Raw genomic sequence first — 25,847 nt, 5'->3', positions numbered from 1 at the left:
GGAAGAAATTTCTTCCCCAAAAAGAGAGGGACGTTTTAGGAAGAGGGTGTTTAGAAAGAGTAGGTGCCTGTGGGTGCCGAGGCCCCTTGATCGTTCCCAGGGCTCAGGTGCGGAACCTGAGTGCTTGCGGAGCTCATAAAGGACCCTGACGCCAGGGGTGGCCCTCTCATTACCGGGCTCCATTTCATTATTCTGCAGAACCCTGGTGAATACATCTGACTCCCACAGAGATCAGGTCTGGAAGATGCACACAGAGATGAGAGTGAATAGGCTGAAAATCAGAGAGGCCCTGGCAGGGTGTGAGGAGCTATGTTTTGACATTTGTCAAATGTTAACAAACACAATCCCCATTAATCTCACATGTGGGGATAGGAAAAGGTAACAGCAGCAGGAGCAAATGGGGCATGCATCGCCCACCCGTGAGCCGATGCAAAATTAATGTGTGTGGAGACCTGGTGTCATTTCTGCAACATCTATTGGCTCTGTTTTTCCTTCTGCTTCTGTTATCATTGGGTCAACTCTCTGTGATGTGCAATTACACATGTTCAGCGAATAATGAGGGAAAACATGTTCATAACTAGCAGAATGTTATCCAGGTACAAATATGTCAGAACATATGCTGTTTGAAATTATAAAAAGCCCCTTGACTAAGAAGATCTTTTGAGCAGGGTCACAGCTGAAAGAAACAGCCAGTGGTTTTGGAAAATCTTGCGTATTAGACATGGGGGCGTCGCTTTGGGGGATAAGGGATCACTGCATTTAAAAGGAATTTTGATGAGAATTTCAACTGGGAAATGGTATTATTTGGTTGAGACATAGCCCCCATCCTAGCGTCAGGCAAGCGTCTCCCAGGAATTGTAGGCCTGGGGCCTGACTGCGGACGAAGCGCATGCCTGGTGCTGCTTTAGCGTCCTGTGTGCCCTGGACAACTGTAAACTTCCCTATGGATTGTCTGTCACACCCAGACCCCAGGTAGTGACACGAGCAGTGCTGCCACCTGGGTGAGGGCAAATCATGCTGCAGGATTTACAGGTGACCTATTGTCCCCCTTCCCTGGGATCTTCCCTTGCAAATGTCATTCACAGTAAAGTTTCTGCCCATGATTTCAGGTTGGCTAAACTTCAACATGACAGGTGCGCTTTGGAATGAGGAGCAGAGACCTGTGTTCTGCTCTGACTGCCATGGAATACTCACACGGCTCCAGGTCAAGTCACCTCTGCTTTCTTGGTCTCAGTCACCTCATTTGCCTGATGAGTGTTGTGTGGGAGACAGTGTCATATGAAATCCCCCGTCAACCGTAGACACTGAGTGGAGACCACGTATCCTTCATTTAGGGTGTGACAGGTTGGTCTTGAGCTAGCGCAGGAATTTAAATCAGGCCGAAGGAAGGACTTTGTTTTTAGGAAGCAGCTAGAAGTTTTAAAGGTAAGGCTTCTAAGGCAAATCACAGAATCACCACCCCAACCATTAGGTGAGTATAGCTCTCTCTGTCCTGGAGAGCAGGGGACTAAGCGAGATGGACTTCTTAGGCCCAATCAGATCTTCATTCCTTGGTGTCACTCTGCTTTCTAGAAGAGTGTATGTTCATCGGCTCTGATTTCTGCGTTGGAAATTATTTGGGGCTAATACTTGCATGGCCCTTTTCTGCTAAGGCTCATGTCATCATCATCAAGCCTTGATTTTGCTTTTGAGTTTTATTCCTTTATGTCTCCTCACTGTGGAACATGAATCCTCTGGGCCCATGGACTTTTCTATTTGTTCACTATCTTCAATGAATAGAATAGTGACTGCCCCCAGATTTGCATTGTAACTATTTGCTGAAGGAATAATGTATGTATATGTGAATGAATGAATGAGCTGTATTTATTAGGATGGATGAAATGCCTCAATCGCTGGCCATGCCGAGGAACCCCACCCATGCATGAATTCATGCACTGGGCCTCTAGTATAAAGTTTTGTGAACCAGTGAGCAAGAGGTTATTGGATTTTCTCAGAAGTCTAAGAAACTAGTCCATGTTTTAGTAGGTGAAACTTTTCATACAAGTTATTTAACAAAACAGTTGTGTGTATGCTTATGAAATAAAAAGAAAAATGGCTGTCATTGCCTACACCTTCAAGAAAGATAATGGTGATTATTCATACTATTTTATTTCTAGCAGAATGGAGATATGAGTTAATTATATAATTATACCATTTTCACCACTTGTCTACAGTAGTGACAGCTTAGGGTTTGAATTGTACATTTACTCAAATCAAAACAAAATATTGCTCAAGGAAATGACATCCTCTTTTCCTTTCTTACGGGAGAATTTTATTTTAACTGGTGTGGTTCTTATGGAATGCTAGGCCACATGATAGAAAGGAAGAGGATGAATGGATAGATGGATGGATGGATGGATAGATAGATAGATAGATAGATAGATAGATAGATAGATAGATAGATACAGATCTCTAGTGATTTTCATATCTTGTAAAAAGAACTTGATAGATAGATAAGATAGATTTATAACCATCTATATAGATATATATGTATTTCTATACACATATTTATGTGTATATATAGATAGATATCTCCAAATATATATCCATATAAATATCTATATCTATATAGATATATAAAATCCATATTAGATGTCTAAGAAGAAAACAAATTTTGACTAATAAAAGGATTGTAGTATTATCTTCAGTAATTTAATCAAATTGAGAAAAATATTTTAAGCTCAGTCATTAGAATAGGTAGTGAATTAATGCTAGAAAGAAAATATAGAGAAATTATATGATGATATTTAAATGGTTGCTATAGTTAAATTCTAATAAATGATTTCACACTGTGCTCTACTTAGCTAAGTAAATAACTGAAATGCTACAGCAGAGATTCAGATGCAAATTATCCAAGATGCTTTTTGATTTTGTATTAAAAAGTTGGAACTGCATGAGTTCAACTTCTAAATTAACAAAATTTTCTCATCACACATTCAGGTGTACAGCCAAATTTATTCAACTCTCTTGTAAATTATTTACATATGAAGAAATTCTTCTAAAAATCTATTCCTACTTATGAAATGTAGAGTGCTTATGAATTTTTTTCTTTTCTTTTTTTTTTTGCTGACAGGTTTTACAAATCAGAATTGATTGGATGACATATATTTTCTGCTAAATGTTTAGAATTAAGATTTTTAAGTGATTTCAAAAACATTGATTGTACATAGTTTTCACTCACCAAACCACTATAACACAGTCCTCTTCCCAAATACAATATTTTACGCCTCTATCACTAAGACGCCCCCATGAGAATGTAGATTTTTCACTTGTAAGAAGAGTACAAAATATCCATATGCATGTTGGGTTATTACTGCAGCTCATCTTATAGTCATAAACACTGGGTTAGCATCCCCTTCCTCCCTGCTAACTAGCTGTGTTGCCCTTGGTAGTTAGTTCTTTTTCTCTGGAGCTGGATCCATATCCTGTGAGTGGGGACAGCCAGTGAGCTCTCCCCCATCCCCCACTCCAGTGCCATGAGCATTAAATAAAACAGCCGCAGAGCACCCAGCCCCATCACGGAGAAACACGCAGTCCTCTCCTCCAGTTTGCTCCTCCAACCGGACCTGTGAGTGATGTGGACTGTGGCCAGATAATGCATGTTTTTAATTTCAATTTGTTTATTGGTGAAATTGGGATCATTTTATATGCTATGTGACATGCATCAAATGAGAAAAAAATATATACCTATACAATCTTATATGTGTATGTGTATATGTATATACACTCAGATATATATATATACACACATACATATATAGGTATATATACACATATATCTACACTAATAAAAGAGAAACATGCAAATTGACCATAATTTGCAATGCCCACCAGCCAAATTGACCATACATTTGCAATTCCCACCAGCCAATTTGATTAAATTACTGAAGATAATACTACAATCCTTTTATTAGTCAAAATTTGGCTGAGTATGCAAACTAACCCAACAAAGATGGTGGGTTAATTTGCATATGCAGGTGCCAAGCGGCCAGGGATGGGGTGGGATGCCTGTGTCATCGCCATGGCGAAGACACAGGCATTCCACACCGCCCCAGCTGCTCCAGGCCTCTGGGCAGTGTGGGAAGGCGGAAAGGCGGCTCCAGGCCCGAGCAAAGGCAGAAAGGTAGCTCTGGGCTGGAGCGAAGGCGGTGCCAGCAGCTAGGGGAAGGAAGGCCCATTCTTGCATGAATTTTCATGCATCGGGCCTCTAGTATATCTATATCTATATCTATATACATATACATATACATATACATATATATACATATACATATACATGTAAATGCTCTGAATAGGATAATAATAAACCATGCAATTATTTGGATCATTGAATAAGATAAATTTTAACGTCCTTTAAAATTTAGATTTGCTGTTTTTATAAAATTTATTATTATAAAGTTTGCTATTCTTGCAAATTTATAAAGAGATTAACTGCTTTTTATGACTTCACATTTATTTGGAGCCATTAGTTTTGCTTTATAAACACTCCATATTTGAGGCATTTAATTAGGTATCTTGTCAGCTGTATTAGATGTGTGACCATGAGGTTGATATTGATAGATCTTCTATGGTTCCCACACTCTCAGTGAGTGTGCATCTCCGGTCAGAGGACCTGCCCAGGTGTGTGCCCTGTGGGTGCCTGGGCATGTCTGTTTTCACGTCTGGAAATGCCATGCACCTCTGTGGACAGTGGGTGTGCGTTTGTAACTGACTATTCGTAAATATTTTCCCTTGTCACAGAAAGCTTGTATTAAGTAGTATCCAGTATAGATCTTCGTTCTGTCTCCCTGTGACAGAGGACCCCGGTACAAGGTGATACCGGTATTGTATGGTTCCTTGTGCCTGGGCTGTGGAGTGTCTGGTAGTGGTCACCTGGGGAACCTGACCTGGTTCTTTGCATGTGAAGCTGATCTCCTGCAGAAAACCCCCAGCACCTTAAGACAGTGGAGTCTGAATAGGATTGAAACCATTTTTTCCAGCTTATAGATTGACAGTCATCATTTTAGCCATTTTCCCAAATGACAATAGCATTGAACATATTGCTATTATTAGTATTAATAGCTCTAATAACATCCACCTGATGACTTCAGTGCGGAATTACCGCAGGGCTGCTAAGGAGTAATGAGCTAAAATGATGGTGGAGCCCTTTTCATATATTCCAGGTAATGCTCAATTATCACAGGTGGAGCTTGTATGGCGCCCCTCCCCCATGAGCCTCTGGGGTCCCCAGGGAGGAAGAAAGCAGTGTGAGCTCCGGAAGTGGTGGAAGAGGCAGGGGCTCAGATCGCCCCAAGTTTACTGTCAGATCAGTGTTACCAGCTCCACCTTCACAGATGAAAGGGGACTCGTCTCTGGGGACAGGGGAGGCAGATGGCACAGCAGTCCAACCTGAGCCATGCCTTGTTAGGTTTCTCTAGCTGCTCTTCTGCCTCAGGGACGCCCCCACATACCAGGCGGTGTGAACAAGGCATCCTCACTAGTCCCCCCACAGGCTTTCCTTGCAGCTCAGTGCCAGCCAGCACTAAGGGAGCGCTATGCTGCTGTGTGCAGACAGGAGAAATTTCTGCCTGTAGCCATGGGTGACACAGATAACCAGACGTCAGTGCAGTGGGGGTCTGGGAGCCTGGTTTCAGCAGAACCAGTGCCTGGCTGTGGGGGCGAGAAAGCTCTCTGTCAGATGGGGTAGTGATACCTACCCAACACCTTTGGTTCTTAGGAAAGTCAAGTGGAGATGAATGGAAAGGCCGGCTAAGGAAAACTCAGCTCCTATGCTCACACTTCTGATACCAGACGAGTGGGTTTTCCACAGGGAGCAGTTCCAACATAACAGCCTGGCGCTGGCGTAGACCCCAGGCGGCCCCCACTTCAGATGCCCTTTGTAAGTAGCAGGTCTGCAGGCCACCCATTCTCCTGTCCAACTCAACTACAAATCGAGGTTCCCACAACGCCTCCACAGGTCCATTTGCTGGATCAGGTATGTGGATAGAGCGCAGGGAGACCCAGCTTAGGTTCAGTTCATTATACAATAAAGGACAGGGCAGAGGAGGCAGGTGAGCAGCCGATGGAGGCGGTGTGAGGTGTGGAAGGGTCCTGAGCACAGGAGCTTCCGTCCCATGGAGATGGGTGGGCACCTTCATGGCACATAGATGCTCACCACTGGGGGTGCTCTGGACTCCATAGATTGGGAGTTTTTGGAGGCGTCGTCACGTGGGTGTGATCATTACCCAGCCGAACCCAGCCCCTGTGCCTCCCTGGAGGATGGGGTGGGGCTGCTGAAAGTCCCAAGCTTCTAACCACAGCTTGGTCTTTCTGGTGACCAGCCCTCCCTCCCCCCCCCCCCCACACACCCCAGGAGCCTGCCAAGAGTCACCTTATTACAACAGAAAGTGCTCCTGTAGGTCACCCAGGACATTCCTAGGGATTCAGAAGCAGCTCAGTGTCAGAAACCCGGGTCAGAGACCATCTATTAGCAGGAACTGGGGAGATTGTGTATAAATTTCTTCTTATTCACAGACCCATTTTAATTCATAAATTGCTACGTGCTTTTAAATGTGAATTGTTTACACGGAATATGGCATTTGAGACTGTGGTTATAGGAGCCATGCAGTCCTCGGTCCTGATGTGAGCTGTCCTTTGAATTGGTTCTGAGACAGTGGACAGACCACAAAGATCTCTGAGTGTCCGCTTTCTCATCTATAAATGAGAAAGGAAATCGGTATGTGGATAGTAGCATCGTACAGTCCAGTGGCCTTCATGGCACCTAACACACAGGTGTCTCGTCTTTAGTTTGCAATAAGACTTGCAACTTATTGCTGATGTTGTAATGTGGAGTCTTAAGACAGAGAGACACAGTGTCCTGGTGGCTGTCTTCAGCTGCTCACAGAAAGCATTGCTAATAATACGCATCAACGATGAGGGCAGGGGAGCTAAATGTGAGCATGCCTTAAAAATGCAAAATTTCCCAGGAACCATAGCTGTGGGCAGGAGCTGCACATACTGCAGGTGATCCCGGGTTTGAAGAAATGATGTCTGGAGAAAATGCCAGGCTTCACGTCCTTCTAGGCGTTCAAAGCAGACTCCCGCCATGAGGGTGTTTCAGGGCGAGGGCTTGGCCGCTGGCTGAGTGTGCGTGGCCTCCCCACCACTAACTTCAGAGGCTCCATCCGGAGCTGCTTGCGGCAGTCCGTGCACATGTTCAGCTCGTGGCATCACGACTGAAGTACAAAACGCACCAACTTGAAAGCTGCCCGGTTTCTCTGAAGACAAGGCCTCTGACTCATTAGGAGGTAAGAGTGACGGCTCCTTGCCGGGAGGGACTGGAGGACAGGCCAGGAGGGACATGGATTTGTGTGAAGTTGTATTTAAAGAAACAGAGAAAAAGACCACAAATAATGAATTTCCCATCACGTGTTCCTCACCACTCCAGCTCTGGGCTGGACTTTGTTTATGGTCACAAGCATACTTGAACGGGGCGAGCTGCACGTAGAAATCCATGTGGCATGGGTTCCGTGAGGTTGGACCACGGATGAGGCAGGCCTGGCTCTGGTCTCTATGGGTGGTGGACCCTGTTTCTTGCAGGCCTTTTCTTTCCCATACCACGGTAGGTTGAAGAGGAAAATTTTCTGAGTGTTTACATAGGATGAAAATATGTTAATGGCATCCGGTGTCCAGATAAAATTTTCCTTTACTTTTGTTTTACTGTAGCTAACGTTTATTTGTCATTTAATACTCTCCTCCTGCCATTTATTTTGGGGTTTCCATCAGTGACGTTTCTGTTTTTATGACCCTCAAGTGAGCATGCTCACTAAGCAGTGATAGACCCTTGGGCTAAAGATGGGAAGATGGGCGCCGAGCCTCAGCCTGTCTGGGGCTGGTCACTGCAGCCAGCCCACTGCTCTGCCTGCCACGGGGCATTCCCACGTCCACAGCTCTGCCTCCTGGAGTCATGGAGGTGGCGGCCAGCACTGAGCCGGCTTCATGTGGAACAGAACCGGGTTAGCGTCTGAGCCTGCCTCTTGCTGTGTGACCGAAAGTAAGACATGAATTTCCCTAAGCCTCAGGTTGCTCACCTGTAAAATGGAATAATGGTACCTAGTCCATAGGGTTGCTGTAAGGATTAAATGAGGTAATGGCAAATAGCTGTTCACTATTAGTGGTGATGTCTACTAGTGACGACCACGAGTGCTAGCAGTGCTACCTGCCTGCACGTGCTGGTGAAAGGGCACCTCCCTGAGCCCCGTCCAGATGAAAGGGACAGGGCTTCTGCAGGTGACAGCTGTGCACTGTGGTTGAGGTCACGATTTCTATTCACACCAGAGTTTGGGGTCATCTGTAAAGTCATGTTGTTAACAAATAGTGATAGTTTCACTTCTTTCTTTCCAACTTGGATGCCTTGTATTTAGGACTTGCCATACTCTGCTGAATAAAAGCAGTGAATATGGGCATCCTTGTCTTGTTCCTGATCTGCGAGGAAGAAGATCTTTCAGCTTTTCACTGCGAAGTGTGATGTTAGCTGTGACCTTGTCCTATATGGCCTTTATTATGTTGAAGTACATTCTAGATCCACTTTGTTGGGAGTTATCATAAATGGATGTTGAATTTGTGAAATGCTCTGTCTGCATCTGTTGAGATGGCCTTATGCTTCAGTCGTTGACTTAATGCTCTCACATTAATTGATTCGTGGAGGGTGAACCATACTTGCATCCCTGGAATGAATCCTGAGATTATTGCTTCTCTGTTTGGGTGAATTCCAGACCACGCATCCTTTCTTCTGCTTCATCCAGTCTGTGTCTAACTCTTGTTAATTACATTCGTCAGCTCTTCTGTTTGATACTTTCTTACATTTTCTGTCTCTGGTGGAAGTTCTCACTATGTTCACCCATTTCTCCTGTGTTTGATGAGTATCATAACTATGAGCAAGTACTTTGTTCTCAGGTCTGGGTCAGAGGGCTGTCCACAGGCCACTGCAGGTGTGTGTGTCCATGGGAACAGGCAGATTCAGGGGCCTCCTGGGCCATCAGTGACTTACCTCTGAATCCCAGTGTCTTCCAGGACTTGTGTTTATTTACATTTATATTAAAAACATTTTAAATATAGTTTTATTGATTTCAGAGAGGAAAGGAGAGGGAGAGAGAGATAGATGCATCAATGATGACAGAGATTCATTGATTGGCTGCCTCCTGCATGCCCCACACTGGGGATGGAGCCCACAACCCGGGCATGTCCCCTGACCCAGGAATCAAACTGTGGTTCATAGGTCGATGCTCAACCACTGAGCCATGCCGGCCAGGCACATTTATATTCATTTTGCTCAACGCCTGCATGCAGTCTGCCCCTGACCCCACAGGCTGCTGCTCAGCTGGGACACCCTCTGCCCATGAGCCTTGACACGAAATGGTGCTGCCCCATCTGATACCCCCTCACCTGGGCCCACACCTGGCTGCCTGCAAGAAGGGAAGGAGAGAAGGAGGGAGGGCGGAGGAGGGTGGAACAGTGTTATTGTTTATAAGAACAAATGGTACTATTATTTCCAGTTACACAAACAAAACACCTCAGGGCCACACCCCTGGGACCGTGAGTCAGGCATGTCCTGGGGAAGTAGCAGAAGGCAGCAACCCCTTCCTTGCCCTGTGGGCTTGGTAGGGAGCTTTCTCTGGGAGAACAAGCTCAAAAACAAAGCCTAGCATTGTCCCCAGAGGCCCCAAAATACTCCGAGTACACATGGTGAGGGAGGGGAATTGTAAACCAGATTCTTTAGGATCTGCTGAATCAGCTGCTCTGAAAGTACTCATTGCCTGGAATCATTTTGTTGGAATAGTTTTCAATAGCATCTTTAAGTCATGGGGGAAGAGGGAGCCCAAGGGATGGCTTTAGGGTGACTGGGCCACGGTAGTTAACTGCACACCACATAGAGGCCCCTTCCATACACGGCATACACGATGCCCAGTCCTTTTTTGCTCGACAGTGTTAAGTGAGAAAGTACACATGTTGGAAAGCAAAGTGGTACACACGACCGACGGTTGGATTTGGAAAATGAGGCTGAGATTTACGATGTCTGGGGAGTAGGTAGTTAGGTGCAGTTTTTGTTTTTTTTTCAAGAAATAGGAACCTTAGACTCCCAGGGTCAACTAATTGGCACAGATGAAAAGAAAACCTGCTCAAGTTGTGTCGCTGCTTACAAACCACTTTGTTTTCCCTCTTTCTTATTTTTTAAGTGAAACAAGTAGCTCTCATTTAAAGCGAACCAGACAGCTCCCAGGTACAGCTGTCTCCAGAGAGGAAGAGAAACACGATTCCACAAGAAAATGAGGTTTCCTGCTCCCTTTCATCTGCTGAAAGGTTACTTTTCAAAGTTAACTCCTGAAGGGAAACAGATGTGCTCAGAAATTAGCATTCACGCCCGGCCAGGAGAGGTTCTCTGTGTCTGGTGTAGAAACCGGAGAGGTGGCTTTGGCTCAGAACAATCTCTGGGCATCCTCCCCACGTGGAGCAGGGCCCTCTGGGGGGCGGTTTCCCGTCACAGGGACCATGACAGCCTGGTAAGTGTGTGAGGATGAAAGGCCTGCTTCCTCGCTCGGCTGTCCCCTCAGGAGACACGCTGACAAATGCACAGGCAAATGTGGTGTCTTCCGGTTAGTTTTTACCTTGAGCAAATGAGGTTGATGGCAAATATATCTTTTCTTTGTTGTGGAGATGTTTCTTCATCTTGAGCCAGTGTCCCCTGGAAATCCAGCCACAATTTTCCCTGGAATATCAGGTCATTTTCAAATGAGAGACTTTGATAGCTAATTTAAAAGTGTACACATGTGACAAAATAACCAGAAAAATTAATTAAGAATTTTAATGATTACACAGGATGCTTTTCTGTGTCTTGATAAACACAGCCATAGTTACTCTTCTTCAGCATACATGACATGTCACATCAGAAGGAAAGAAATAAACCACCCATAACAGTTTTTAGACCTTTCAACTATCCCTTTAAAAGTAGGTGTCCCCAGCCTGGCCGGCGTGGCTCAGTGGTTGAGCATCGACCTATGAACCAGGAGGTCACGGTTCGATTCCCAGTCAGGGCACATGCCTGGGTTGTGGGCTCTATCCCCAGTGTGGGGCAGCAGGAGGCAGCCAATCAATGATCCTCTCTCATCATTGATGTTTCTATCTCTCTCCCACTCCTTTCTTTTCTGAAATCAATTAAGAAATATATATTTTTTTAAAAGTAGGTGTTCCTAAAGGTCCTGACGTCCTCTGCTCCCTCGGCTGTGCCTCCCCACCCCCATTGTGTATCCTTGGTCCACACCTGAGCTCACACCTGCTCACTGGCTGTCGGCGCCATGCTGGTCATCTCTGTATTAAGGTGGCGCTCACCTGAGTCCCAAAAACCCAGTGTAAGCCCCTCCAGAATATACATCTCTTGTGTTCAGCAAGAAGGTAGACTTCGCCCTGGCCAGGTGACTCGCTTGGAGCTTCATCCTGTACACACAACGGTTCCTGGTTCCATTCCCAGTCAGGACACATACCTAGGTTGTGGGTTCCATCCCCAGTCAGGATGCATGCGGGGGACAACCGATCTATGTTTCTCTCTCTCCCCTCTCCCCTTTCCTCTCTTTAAAATCAATAAGCATAATAAGCATATCTTCAGGTGAGGATTTTAAAAAATGGAGCTAAACAATTCCCATCACCAAGGGATGCACTGGTGGCGCTGCTGGTGAACAAACCCGCCAGGCATGTAAAAGCCCACATGCCCACTTAGACACCGTGCATAGCACCACTCACTTCTCCCCCATGTGCCCCAGGCCTGGTATGGGGGTGGGGGGACACGGCACAGGGAACCCCACAAGCAGGCCTGTACTGGAAGGCAAAGACGTGTGAAATTCATTGTTTTGCTCCTGGCACACACTCAAAGAAAAAAGAAAATGCTGCATGAACCAACTGTTTAAAATGCTCATTTATGTAATACCTTTAGCCAGCAGATGAGAGTGAAAGTGTGTCCTCCCCAGGGGCGCGAGGTAAAGGTGTGCATAATAAGACAGTCAGTCTTCAGCAGGGCTCCCAGACTTTGAAAATAAACTCCTCTGAAGTCTACAATTAATAAGGACCATGTTAATTAGGGCACTTCAGTCTTGGAGGTTCGCTGTTTGACTTGAGCGATTCTTTGATGTGGGGGATCGGGGCCATTCTCCTTGACTGTCTTTTCATTGTAAATTCCCGTTAAGCAAAACGGTTGTCTGTCAGTACACTACGGGGTCAACTTATTACTCAAATCTTCCTCTCTAGTAACAAAAGCAGACCACCTGTGTCAGCCACTGAACGTAGATCCACCACCTTCCCTGCCATGGGCCCTGGTCGTTCAGAGCTGGTGCCTCTTGGTCCTCAGCTGTGCAACCGTGTCCTGCTGGGAAGGGGACCATCCTGTGTGCACAGGGCACTGAAAAGCCTCTGTCCAACCCGGGGCTGACGCACAGCACTGCACCACGCCGAGCACACCGCTCAGTTCAGATACTGGGATTCCTGAGACCAAAGCCCTCCCCCCCATCCCCCCTCCCCCGAGCTCCAGAAATGGGGCCATCCTGATGCTGCTCCCAGCATGAGTCAGAGTTGTGTTCACCTGTCTAAGTGTAAACATTTGTTTGTTTGTTTCTCTGGGACTGTGTCCTGCTTGGTACTTGCCATTGAGCCACAGGACCCTTCCGTCCATTCATACCTCGCCCTTGACATGCTGGAGGACAGCCTCCCTCCAGGGGGTTCAATCACATCCCTTCATGCTGCCACCATGAGGGGTTCAGTCACATCCCTTCATGCTGCCACCATGAGGGGTTCAGTCACATCCCTTCATGCTGCCACCATGAGGGGTTCAGTCACATCCCTTCATGCTGCCACCATGAGGGGTTCAGTTACATCCCTTCATGCTGCCACCATTTGGGGTTCAATCACATCCCTTCATGCTGCCACCATGAGGGGTTCAGTCACATCCCTTCATGCTGCCACCATTTGGGGTTCAATCACATCCCTCCATGCTGCCACCATGAGGGGTTCAGTCACATCCCTCCATGCTGCCACCATGAGGGGTTCAGTCACATCCCTCCATGCTCACACCAGGAAAAGGCATAAACAGAGAGGGCACTGTTTGCAGGTATTGGACAGCCAGCAACACAGGCTACCAGTTCTTGCGAAAAAGGAGCTGATTGTTCTGACTCAGTGGTCTGTTTTCTTCAACCGGTGACTGCCACTCTGGCTGACTTCCTGTCTTGATCGTCTGCCCTGTGTGTGCTGGGTCCTGCGTGGTTCATGGAACCTGGGCGGGGCTCACCCTGAGCCGAGGCTCCGGGAGCCACTAAGGGTGCAAATGAAATAGACCCTGGCAGTTCACACTCAGTAGGTCTCAGCTGCAGCCAGCACTGGTGCTTTTTCTCTGTTGTCTGTGAATGCTCCTGGTGATTCTTATCTTTAGCCCAATTTGGAAGCAGTGCCAGAGGTGGCATGATTAATTACTGGTGTGATTAATTACCACATCCTGGCTTGTCCCAATTTCTCACTTCCCTTTTGACTAGGTCTGCTGTGCATCCTACTTATTTCAAGGCTGGATGTCTAAGAAAGAGGTCAGAGAAAGCATACAAGACAATTTCAGTGATAGTAAAAGTTAAAGGAACCATTTTATTGAAAAATTCGTGTGATTTTTCACCTTCAGTGGCGTTAGAGCCAGAATGTAAGGAAGGAGACCTCCTGGGTGATCTGGGTGTTAATACACAGCCACTTGGATTTGGGGATACAATGTTGCCACCCTTGTGCCTAGTCTGTGCAATGGTGTTAACGTCAGTGCAGGGTCTCAGAACATCTGAGGATGCTCTGAATACTCTGCAAGCCTCTGATGTTCATTTCTCCAATTTTATATAGAAACCAAGTTGGAAGAGGATAATTAGGCCAGAATGAGGGTGTTGGTACTATTTCTTACAGACGTGCATCACTCATGCACTTGGCTAAGGCTCCTTGAACATGTTAAGTGCAGGCATGGAGCAAGGCTATGGCTTCACAACAGCCCAGAACATACACAGTCATGTGGAAGAGACTTTTTACATTCAATTAACTTTTATACCAATGTGGTCAATTCAAGATATAATGCTGAGCTCCTTAATGGAAGGAAGAGAGGTAGTTAGGAGTCAGTTAAGCTTCCTAAGTGATAGTTGGAACATACACTGAGTGGCCAGATTATTATGACCACCTGACGTTTGTAGGCAAATTAGCTATAATTTCACACTGAAGTTTCTAGAGGGCCAGACCATTATAAATAGGGAAGTAGGTTTTTTACCACGATACTAGAAGTGATTTTTTTCTGAAGATATGGGTAAACAACGTGATTTAACAGCCTTTGAATGTGGGAGATATATATACACACACACACACATACACACACACACACACACACACACATATACACACACACACTGAGTGGCCAGATTATTATGACCACCTTACGTTTGTAGACAAATTAGCCCTACACTGCATTGTATGGGATATGGAAGCCGAAGGCCTGTTCGAACACCTTTGCTGTCTGCAGTTACCAAGATAAAACATCTCTAATTCGCACAGGAACACAAGGATTGGACAGTCAAGCATTGAAAAAAAGTCATGTGGTCCGATGAATCACGTTTCCAGTTGCATCATGCAGATGGCAGAGTGAGAATTTGGCGGGAACAGCATGAAAGCATGCACCCCACATGCATGAGTACAACCCTTCAAGCTGGTGGGGGCAGTGTTATGGTTTGGGGCATGTTTTCCTGGCATTATTTGGGCCCTTGAATTCATGTGGAACAACGTCTGAATAGCACAACATACCTAAGTATCGTTGCTGATCAAGTTCATCCTATCATGTTGATGGTGTATCCCAATGGCGATGGCTTCTTCCAACAAGACAATGCGCCATGCCACGGTGCTCGTATTGTGTAGGAGTGGTTTCAAGAACATGAGGGAGACTTTACCTTGCTTAGGTGGCCCCCACAATCACCAGATCTCAATCCAATTGAGCATTTGTGGGACGAAGTTAAAAGAGCCATCAGGCAGCTGGTTCCACAGCCATCAAATCTCACAGAACTGGACAGTGCTATTCATCAGGCATGGTGTCAGATTCCTCGCGTCACCTTTCAACATCTCATGGAGTCAATGCCAAGAAGAATCACCACAGTAACTGAAGGCAAAAGGTGGCCCAACTAAGTACTGATGGGGTGGTCATAATAATCTGGCCACTCATAATAATATATATCCCACGTTCAAAGGCTGTTAAATTGCATTGTTTACCCATATCTTCAGAAAAAAATCATTTCTACTGTCATGGTAAACAACCTGCTTCCCTATTTATAAAGGTCTGGCCCTCTAGAAACTTCAGTGTGAAATTATAGCTAATTTGCCTACAAAGTCAGGTGGTCATAATAATCTGGCCACTCAGTGTATACTCTACCTCTGATTTTTACTTTTTTTCTCAAATAAAGGAGTGGATTCTAATTTGTCACTAGAGGGGATTTAATAGAAACAAATGAGGAGCTGTGACCCGGCTCTCTTAGGAACTGGTCTGTTTTCCGCCAGGACGTTCTCACACCACGCCACGCCACGTGCTGTGGGTCCCTCTGAGTCCGCTGCAGCCTTCACAGAGCTCCCGTCTCCCTCCTGTGTTGAAACAAGGGCCGCTGCAGTGAGCTGCTTTGCAGACAATAGAAACAGACGTGGAAACTTTAAAGAAGAGAACGGGTGCATCTAGGCAGGGGCGTGTGCTGTTCTTTTCAGTGTGATTGGCTGCGTGCTAGATATGTGGCTCCAGAGGCCTCGGGAATAGGGCGGTTGGTCCGTTCTCTCTCTGCATGGACCCAGGGAGATAAGTTACGCTTTTCACATCTCAGCCAGACACCGTGCCTCATAAAAGCACACGCATGTCTATCAATAAGATCCAGGAGAAAGAAAGGGCCCTACGCATTTTCTCAGGCCTGGTAGCCACTGGCGGAGATTTTTCAGGCTGTTTGGGACCAGGTCATACATCACAGCTGAGATAATGATTGCTGTGATAACTATTAAGATTGGACAGGATTTCCTTTTTTAACTACCGCTTCCATCATAAGAAACTTATATCCAAACACAATTCTTTTAAGGGAAGAAGCAGTGCATACCCTCGCTGCTGAATTTCATTTCCAAGTCAAGATTCTAACGTGACTTAGGATGTGGGCGTGAGCTGGGAAGTTAGTAGCTCTGCGCGGAGGAGGTCATGGTCAGACTTACCAGCTACTCCCTTCAGAGGCAGGACCGGGACTTGAAGACTTCTTTCCGGTCTCGTAAGGGGACAGGGTGATTCCAGGTGCACACCTGGCTGTCCTGTTGATGCCTTGATTCAGCTGGTAAATTTATTTATTCACCAATGACAGGCTCTGTTCAGACACTGTTAGGAGACATGAACACAAGTGAGAATAAAGCAAACTCAGGTCTCTGACGTGACGAAACGTACAGTGTGGTCAGTGCGATAGAAACCCCAACTAGACCACACAGAGCGGCCACCTGACGAGGGCCACACGTGGGTGTTCTGGCCAAAAGTTCTGCGAAGCCCCGTCCACAAACAGCCAGTGCCCACACCCAGACACGAGTGAGGATGCCTGTACTGGCTCCTGTGCTGAGGTTCCGGTCGCCCAGCCTTTGAGACTCCCCACCTGAGGCCCTGAAACCTCAGTGCAGGGACCAGCACGGGCTGGGGCCTGTCCATGCGCCTGACCAACACCTGCGGGCGAGGTCAGGGTGTTCTGTGCATTGAGTCTGGGTGATATGACTCAGGGCAGTGGTGACCGGGGCCCGCAGGGAGTCAGCAGGTCCCAGGGAGCTCTCCTGGGTCCTGGGACACATCCGGGGTGTATCCTCCATGGCTCTGCATCAGCCCAGCACAGCTGCAAAGCCCACACCATGGCCTGGTCGCCCCTGTCTGACACAGCAGGACCTGCTCCAATGAGTTTGAAAGTCATGAAAAATGCAGAAGGACATTTTGCTCTGGCGGTTATTAAATCCATGGTAACCAGGACTTTTAGAGATACATGGTCTATGCCGCCCAAGTTCTGGGAAATAGTCTGTTCTCATGAATAAGAAAAACGCTCTTCCAGATGCTTAATTTCCACTTTCAAAGTATTACCTGCCCTGGCTGAGTTGGCTCAGTGGATAGTGTCAGCCTGCGGACCAAAGGGTCCCGGGTTGGATTCCAGTCAAGGGCATGTTCCTGGGTTGCAGGCTTCTCACAAGCCCAGGCCCTGGTTGGGCGCATGCAGGAGGCAACCAATCGATGTGCTTCTCTCACATCAGTGTTTCTCTCTGTCTTTCCCTCTCTCTTCCACTCTCTCTAAAAATCAATGGAAAAATATCTTTGGTGAGGTTTAAAAAAAAAAAGTATTTCCTGACTTTGTTCCCACGCACCATGCCTCCTACCAGTGGTCGGCAAACTGCGGTTCGCGAGCCATATGCGGCTCTTTGGCCCCTTGAGTGTGGCTCTTCCACAAAATACCACATGCGGGCTCGCATGTACAGTGCGATTGAAACTTCGTGGCCCATGCGCAGAAGTCGGTATTTTGTGGAAGAGCCACACTCAAGGGGCCAAAGAGCCACATGTGGCTCGCGAGCCACAGTTTGCTGACCACTGTAGCTACACTAACCTCTCACTGTATGCTCTGTATATCCCCTCCCCCAGTCAGGAAGTGTCCCCGCCTCCCTTCCTAGCTCACCTCAGTGACAGGTACCGCGAACCTGCTTCTGAAACCTGCCGGCAGGTCCTGCTGCCCCTGCCCCTGAGAACTGCCTCCCTGCGCAGTCGTTTTTGTACATGTTGACAGGGTGCACACCCTCCCCCTCCTCCCCAGGCCACGATGCAGCTCTAATCAGCCATCCATTCTTCTCTCCCAGATCCCTGCCAGTCTCGGTATTCCTCCCAGACACCAGCTGTGCCCACGTCCTAAGCAGCGTCCCTCCAAACTGAAGTGCTCCAGCTCCTACTGTCACCACCGACTGTCCTGGTCATTGGTTAATGATGTGAATATCCCAATGTTCTGTGGTTAACCCGGCCAGCGACCACGAGGGTTTCCCCTGGCAGGGCCAGCATTCCCCGCCCAGCACTAGACAAAGGAGGCATGGGAATAAAATACTAACTGTCCCACCTGCAGGCACGTCCCTGAACTCCATGCAGGTGAGCTGCTCCCGGGAGGCTCCGGTGTAAGGGAGCGAGTGGCCGTTTGCTCCTCTGTGCAGACCCACAGCTCTCTCAAGTCGTTGGCAGAGCGGGATTTTCTGAGGAGGGAGCTTAGTGTGCCGGGTCTCCTGTGTGTTCAAGGAGAGGGGTGAGGGAGGGTAGGGCACGCAGCTGGCGTGTTTTAGTATCTGATCTGCGACACGCACATGCCATTTCTTCTCACGTGTCATCATCCTGTATAAACCACAGTGATTCTGTGAAGCAGGTCTCATTGTTACCATTTCAGAGACAAAGAAGAGAAGGCTCAGAGATGATAGTAACTTGCCAGAGCTAATCAGTTCCCAGTAATTAAACTCTAAGCTCTAAGAATACAGGCATCTTGCTGGGTTTTGCTCACCATTCCGTACCCAGTGCTGTCCTGGTACCTGGCACACAGTAAGCCCTCAGTATCATTGAGTGGTTGATGAGTTAATAAAGGATAAGGCAACGCAAACATTTTTACCCAGGGCTCTGATTCCAAAGCCCAGAGCGATTTCACGTGCCCAAAATGTAAAGCAAACGCAACAACCCAAACCACACAATTAGCACACAGGCCGGAAGCAGAATCCCCGTGCACTGCAACGCCTTTAACGTGCAGAGCAAGTCCAGGCTCCTCCGCGTGGGCTTTCATCGGTGGGTGGTTGTTTCTCTGCATCAGAGCTGAGGCTGACATTACACATCTGGGCAGAAGAGTTGAGCTGATGTTGTAAGTAAAACACTTAAATTAAAATCTCAAACATCTCCTCAACTTATAATTAAATGTACCATATGGTTCTATTCTCCCGAAAGTCGGGGCCTAATTTAAAGTTTTCCTTTTTCAGCAACAAATTTTATTGGCTTATTCTCAATCATTTTTATGTCAAGAAAACAATTACAACCAAGGCAGTATTTTGAGATTACTAGACAGAAACAATCTCTTACCTGGAGATAAAAATATTGGTTTTGGTTGGAGATATCATTATTTAAGCTCATCCGGGGATAAAAAGTAGTTGCTTAGCGTAATCGGCATGTCTCCATAGGAAAGGCCCACACTTTCTCCAGTTTCATCATCCTACTTTCTATTTCATTTGAATACAAGCTGAGATAAAACGCTGATTTCTGCACATTTTAACAGATATGGTTGAGCGTTATTTGGGGTGTCTTAAACTGTTCAGTAAGCAAGTTACAACCTCAAGGCCAGCTCTTGCCCTCTGAAAAAGTCCCCATCTTCTTGTCCACTTTCCTAAGTGAGGAATGTGGGGCGTGGGTGGGGTGTGGGGAGCGCTAACTAACGTTTCCAGGAAATAGCGTTTTAAAGAGTCAGTTCCGGTTTTCTGTCCACCGTGTTCCAGGTCTGCTGGCAGGTCAGCAAGTGCAGTTAACCCTATGGCATTTGATTAAAAAGTGACAGTAACTCATAGTCTGTAACCTCCCCACCAGACATGTTCTGGGTACAACTGCACCTCCAGACATCAGTCACCCACCGCGCAGGGGTGTGTCAGGTCGCTTTACTCGGCTTAAATGTCTGTTAGGTTCCCTGTTTTAAGCTTTTCGTCACAGAAGAGGTGACGTCTCTGCCCTTTAGAAACAGTGATCGAAGGCAGACACGTTCAGGCCTCATCCCTGAGGGAGACTGAGTGAGGGACAACGCGACAGCACTGTGAGGTCCAGGGCGAGCTCACTGTGTAGGGGAGGGGTCCCCCAAGGAGACGCTGAGCTTCTAAATAAGAAGTGGAGTCCCACACCCACACTGCGGAGCCCTGTGCACACGTGTGAAAAGAAAAGAGGCGGACCTGCAACCGTGCCCTGATGTGGGACAGTCACCAAGATATGTCATTAAGTTGAAAAAGCAAGTTATACTCACCTGACAAATAGTTCAAAGGAGTGTTTACTGTGTACCAGTGACTATATCAAAGAGTGAACACAGCTTTGCTCTTGTGGAACGTACTTTCTCCTATAATCCTGTTTGTGTAAAAAAGAAGAAATTTAAAAAAATAAACAGACCTCTGTTCATATGAGTAAATCTGTCCGTGCAGCTGAGCGTGAGAGCGTGAGGGCCAGGGAGACATACCATCCAGACAAACGGTCGCCTCCAGAGTGAGGAGGTGGTGGGGGCTTTTATTGCTTTTGTGTTGGCATATTATTTAAATATTTTGAAATAAGCATCTATTTATGTGTTACTTGTGCTTGATAATAAAGCAGAAGAGAGAAAAGTAAAACCAAGAAGTAAGCAGAGAGGAGTGTTTTGTACGTTTGGTACGTGGGAGCCGTGGGCACGGGAGTTGAAGGGAGAAGAGCGTCCTGAGACTCCTCGTGGCTCCAAGGCTGCAGCAGAGGGAGTCCTCTGCATCATGGATCCAGAGTCACCCACGTCCATCATCCACAGCGTGGAACATCATTGCTTTATCCTCATGGGTCCTCACCCAAGGCTGTTTCTTATTGATTTTAGAAAGAGAGGAAGAGAGAGAGAGGGAGAAAAAGAGAGAGAGAAACACTGATGTGAAACATCAATTGGTTGCCTCCAGTAAGTGCCCTTACCAGGGATCAAACCCGCAACCTGGGTATGTGCCCTGACTGAGATTTGAACCCACAACCTTTGGGGTAGGGGACAGTGCTCCAACCAACGGAGCCACCTGGCCAGGGCTATCTTTGTTAAAAATTTCTTGTGAACCAGTAGTGAATTAAATTCTGTATCTGCATGTTGAATCAAGCTGAGAGAGCAGACAATTTGCTCAAATGAGAATATTCCCTCTGGGCATTCATTGATTAAAAATGCCAACGATCTTTTACAATTATTTCAGTCTGTCCATGAAAATAGAGGTAAGTACACCAGCTTCAGTAAAACAAGTATGTCAGGAGCCTTGACCGATAACCCACTTTGGGCTATTTTCTTCCTCCATCTGGTCTTCTGATTTAGGTGAATCATGGTTAAATAATTTTGTTGGTCAAGGAAAGTTGGTGCATAATTATGTTTAATATAGTTTCCCTTTTAGGGATGCACAAAGATTATTTAATGCTACGTCTCCATCCTTCAAGTAGATTAGCATGTCACAGGGCCAGCTTGCTGGAGTGTGACCTTTCTGGAGCATTCTGTCATGCCCTTGTTCCAATTAGACAGGCAGGATTAGAAGCCCTTGCTGTGAGCAGCAGATACACTGTGATGATGTGGGAAGAAGGAGGGAAAAGCTGCAGAGATGAGTAAGGCGAGCTTGGGTCCCAGGGTATAGGTTTTAACGATGGTGTAGTTCTAAGAACCACAGTGGCTGTACGTTCAGTTCTTCTCACAAGATAAAATTTCAGAATGTAAATTGCGTGTCCTTAAAGCCATATGTATGCTTAACACTCTGCAGAGCACCCTGCGAATCCTGTCGCTCGTTAGCTAACTGTCCGGGAGCGCAGACTGTGGAAGGAACACGGCCGTGCCCTCCCTTTGGTCTCCCAGTGCTTCTGTGGTGTAGCAGCGAAAGTGGTGATGCAGAGGCCGGGAGCAGGTCAACACCCGTTGACTGAGCAACTACTGTCTTCTAGGAACCTGGCGTTCCGTCTTCAAGCCAGCCCCTTGCACCCCGGGATCTCACCATCACTGATGAACTGTTGGAAATTGAAAATAAATCAGCACACACAGGATAACCTGTTGTCACACCTTCCTTTCTCTTCAAGTTAATGACTATTTGCATGTAGCCAGGTATCAGTGAAATGATAAATCCCGTTCCCACGCGACTGAAATCACATCGTGGAGGCAGCGGTCCTGGTGGGAGATGCGAGTTAGATTAAGCTGAGGAGCATCGATTGCAGTGGGGCGCTCAGGCTTATTTGAGTACATCGTTTATACTGTTTTCAATCAAACAGTGTGATGATCACATTGAGCAGTTGGGATTGTTCCAAAGCCGTTATCTTATAAACTGCACTGTGTCTAAATCTAGTCACTCTCCACTCTCTTCTTTAATATACTAGGATGTGTCTTTTCCTCTTTCTCAGCAGCTCTGCTCTGTCCCCGTGTGAATATGATCTAAAGATCAATGTTATTAATCCAGCGCCTTTCCCGTGCAACTGTGTAATTAAATCATCGTGAAATTACTGTTTTCCTGTGAGGATATGATCCACTTCCTCAGCCTTACCCCTCAACACACAAATCTCTGAAACAGTCACCTTGTGCTATTTCTAAACTGTATTTTCCAGATCTGTTTTTTTCATAAGGAATTCTGTAATGACCAATCCAGTACTTCCTCCAGGGGAGGTCAAATTGGTAAGAATGCCCTGAACTTCACTCAGTACCTATCGCACTGGGAACACAACCAAGAACCCTCCCTTTACTCGCTGCCACCTCACACTACACGCGTGCCTTAGCAACGTCCCACGCTGCGGCTCCGGCTTGCATTTTGTCATATGCTGACACTCCAGTTAAATATCTTGCTCCAGCTCTCTTTATGCATTTGTTGTTGCTTCTTCGTCCAATAGCCAAGTGACACCAACCTGTAGGTACCCTGTAGCCGCCATTTCTCATTAAGAAAAAGAAATGGCCTGAGCACAGTTAGGTGACGACATAGAAAACAGGGCTTCGCTTCACTTCTGAAGGGACGGGAGGGTTTCTTCTTCCTTTTAGATGCTTTATTTCTTAAGCTTTCTTTGCATAAGCCTAGTCACTGAATCCATCCAAAAAAAACAGATAGCAGAAAAATGAGTCATTTCAGGAAGAAAACCAGAGCAAAGCAGTGAGTAGATTATAGGGGAATATCATGCAGTCTTCTATGTCCAACATTAACCCTTCCCCTCCCTCTCCCTGAAAAAAAAGCATCAACATGTTGTGACTGGGATGACAATCTTTAGGAAGCCAAAATCCAATCTCTCAGAAAGCCAAAATGTTTGGTACATGTAAGTAAATTGGGGAGTGTGGGAGAATATTCTAATCCATTGCACAGAAAGGGGCATGTTTATTTATAATGAAAAGCTCTATTGGACAACCTTGAAAAAACTTTTCCACCATCCTATGAACATATGAGAAGTTTTCATTTAGGTAGGATCCAAAATCATTGAAAATATGATGCTTGTTTCTATATAAAATAACTTTGTAATTCAAGACTCGCCCCTGTCACTCTAAGTATCTATCATAGTATTTCCTCCATATTTTTCAAGTTTGAAGATAGTTTATATTTGTAATTGGATATGCCTTGACCTCTACACATTGATTGATAATATATATCATCAGGATTCTTCCTCCCTCCTTTCCTTTCCAGATGTTTCAGGTGCTTCAGGCCCATTTCAAGCCCTCACATCTCAGAATGAACTGACTTTTCTTTGGTCTGAACTCTTATTCAGGTGCAGTAGCTCTACCATCATTGGTCCGATTCATATGCTGCCTGAAGATACCCTTCCTCCTACTTCCTACTGTCATCAGCGTTATGTAATTCTGGCGGGTCTTAATTTTAGAGTTCATTTCACGTCTCCCTCGACAGAGATGATTCCAAAAGGTGCTGTCCTCTTAGTGAGCTCTGCACGGAAGCAAGGCTGCCAGTTCTCCCCTCGGTTCTGTAGGGGAAAGTGCTGTGTAATTGCACTGACTTTCACCTTGGTGCAGCACCACTAAGAGGTTCTTAACAGTAGCCTAATGCACTCCTCAATAGAACTAAGAGTTGGTTTTCTTAAACTAAAATCAACTTTGCTACACTGCTGTGTTCATTGCAACATTATTTACAATAGCCAAAACCTGGAAGCATCCTAGGTGTCCATCAATAGATAACTGGGTAAAGAAGCTGGGGTGCCTATATACAGTGGACTATTCCTCCACCATAAAAAAGAATGAAATCTTTGTGACAGCATGGATGGGTACTATGCTAAGTGAAATAAGTCAGACAGAAAAAGACGAATACCATATGTGGACTTGAAAGAAGAAAATACTAGGTGTACTGGTTAATAATGGCAATTTTGTAATAAAAGAAAACACGATAATTCCAAGAGAAACATCAAAAGTGCTTTATTCAAAGTAATGTCCATCGCTAGCTACACATTTCCCCCAATCTTTCAGGTAATTTGCGTATACCGTCCCAATAGAACTTTTCTTGTTTTGAGGCAAACCATTCAGAGACCCAATTTTCCACTTCTTTGTATATTTCAAAGTGCTGCTCAGAAAGTGTGTGTGCCATGGATCAGAACAAGTGGTAATCTGAAGGAGCAAGGTCTGGTGAATACAGTGGGTGGGTTAATACTTCCCAGGCAAGATCTTTTAACATGTCTTAAACTGATTTTGAAGTGTGTGATGGTGCATCGTCATGAAGCAAAATTACTTTGCCATGTCTTCTGGCACATTTTGGTCATTTCTCGATCAAAGTGTGGTTCAAATTGATTATTTATTGTCAGTAGTGATCAGTATTAACAGTTTCACCTGGTTTTAGAAGCTCATAATACACCACACTTCCTGATCCCACCAAAAGCAGAGCATTGTCTTTCCAAAGCGATTTGGCCTTGCTGTCAATGTTGATGGTTGCCCTAGATCAACCCATGATTTTGTGCGTTTGGGATTCTCAAATAAATCCACTTTTCATCACCAGTCACAATTTGATGCAAAAAAGACTTTCATGCCGTTGAAGCAACAGTTTACTGATGACTTTTCGGTTTTCCAATTGTCTTTCGTTCAGTTGATGTGGCACCCATTTTCCTTCCTTTAAAATCTTTCCCATTGCTTGTAAACAATCAGAAATTGTTTGCTGAGCAACATTTAATATTTCTGCAAGTTGTTTTTGAGTTTGACACGCATCTTTATCCAATAATGCTTATAATTGTTGGTCTTCAAACTTTTTCGGTTGACCTGGATGTTCTTTGTCGTTTACATCAAAATCATCACTTTTAAAGCATTTAAACCAGTGTTCACAAGTATCTTGAGATGGAGCATGTTCACCATAAGCTTCCTGAAGTATTCAACAGCACTTTTCTTCAAAATAAAGTAATGAATTAAAACTTCCTGCAAATGCTCTTTTTTTGGCACAAAACTCGACATTTTTAAGCATAAAAATATCTGTGATGTTAACACCTTCAGCAAATTTGATATATGAAGTTTTGAAGATTGCTGTCAATACAACAAAATAGCATACATACCAAATCGCATATATATCAACATATGTGTAACTCCATCTATTGAAAAAAACCCACATTATTAACTGGTACACCTAGTAAATGAAGAAACAAAACAGAAACAGACTCATAGACACAGAGAACAGCTGATGGTTGCCAGCGGGGTTGCAGGGTGGAGGGCTAAGTAAAAAACGATAAAGGGGTTGAGAAGTGAAGATTGGTAGTTACAGAATAATAGCAGAAAGTAAAGTACAACATAGGGAATATAATCAATCTATACTAATAAAAGGGTAATATGCTAATTTGACTGGACATCTTCCGGATGTCCTTCCAGACAAAGCCACACTGGAAGGGGCCTAGGCAGAGGCGGTTAGGGGCGATCAGGCTGGCAGGGGAGCAGTTAGGGGACGATCAGGCCAGCAGGGGAGCAGTTGGAGGCAATCAAGCAGGCAGGGGAGCAGTTAGGGACATCAAGCCAGCAGGCAGAGGCAGTTAGGGGCAATCAGGCAGGCAGGCAGGTGAGTGGTTAGGA

The sequence above is a fragment of the Myotis lucifugus genome, unplaced genomic scaffold (genome assembly GCF_000147115.1).
Source record: "Myotis lucifugus unplaced genomic scaffold, Myoluc2.0 scaffold_315, whole genome shotgun sequence".
Classification (NCBI taxonomy): domain Eukaryota; kingdom Metazoa; phylum Chordata; class Mammalia; order Chiroptera; family Vespertilionidae; genus Myotis; species Myotis lucifugus.
Note: the sequence above shows the minus strand (reverse complement) of the source record.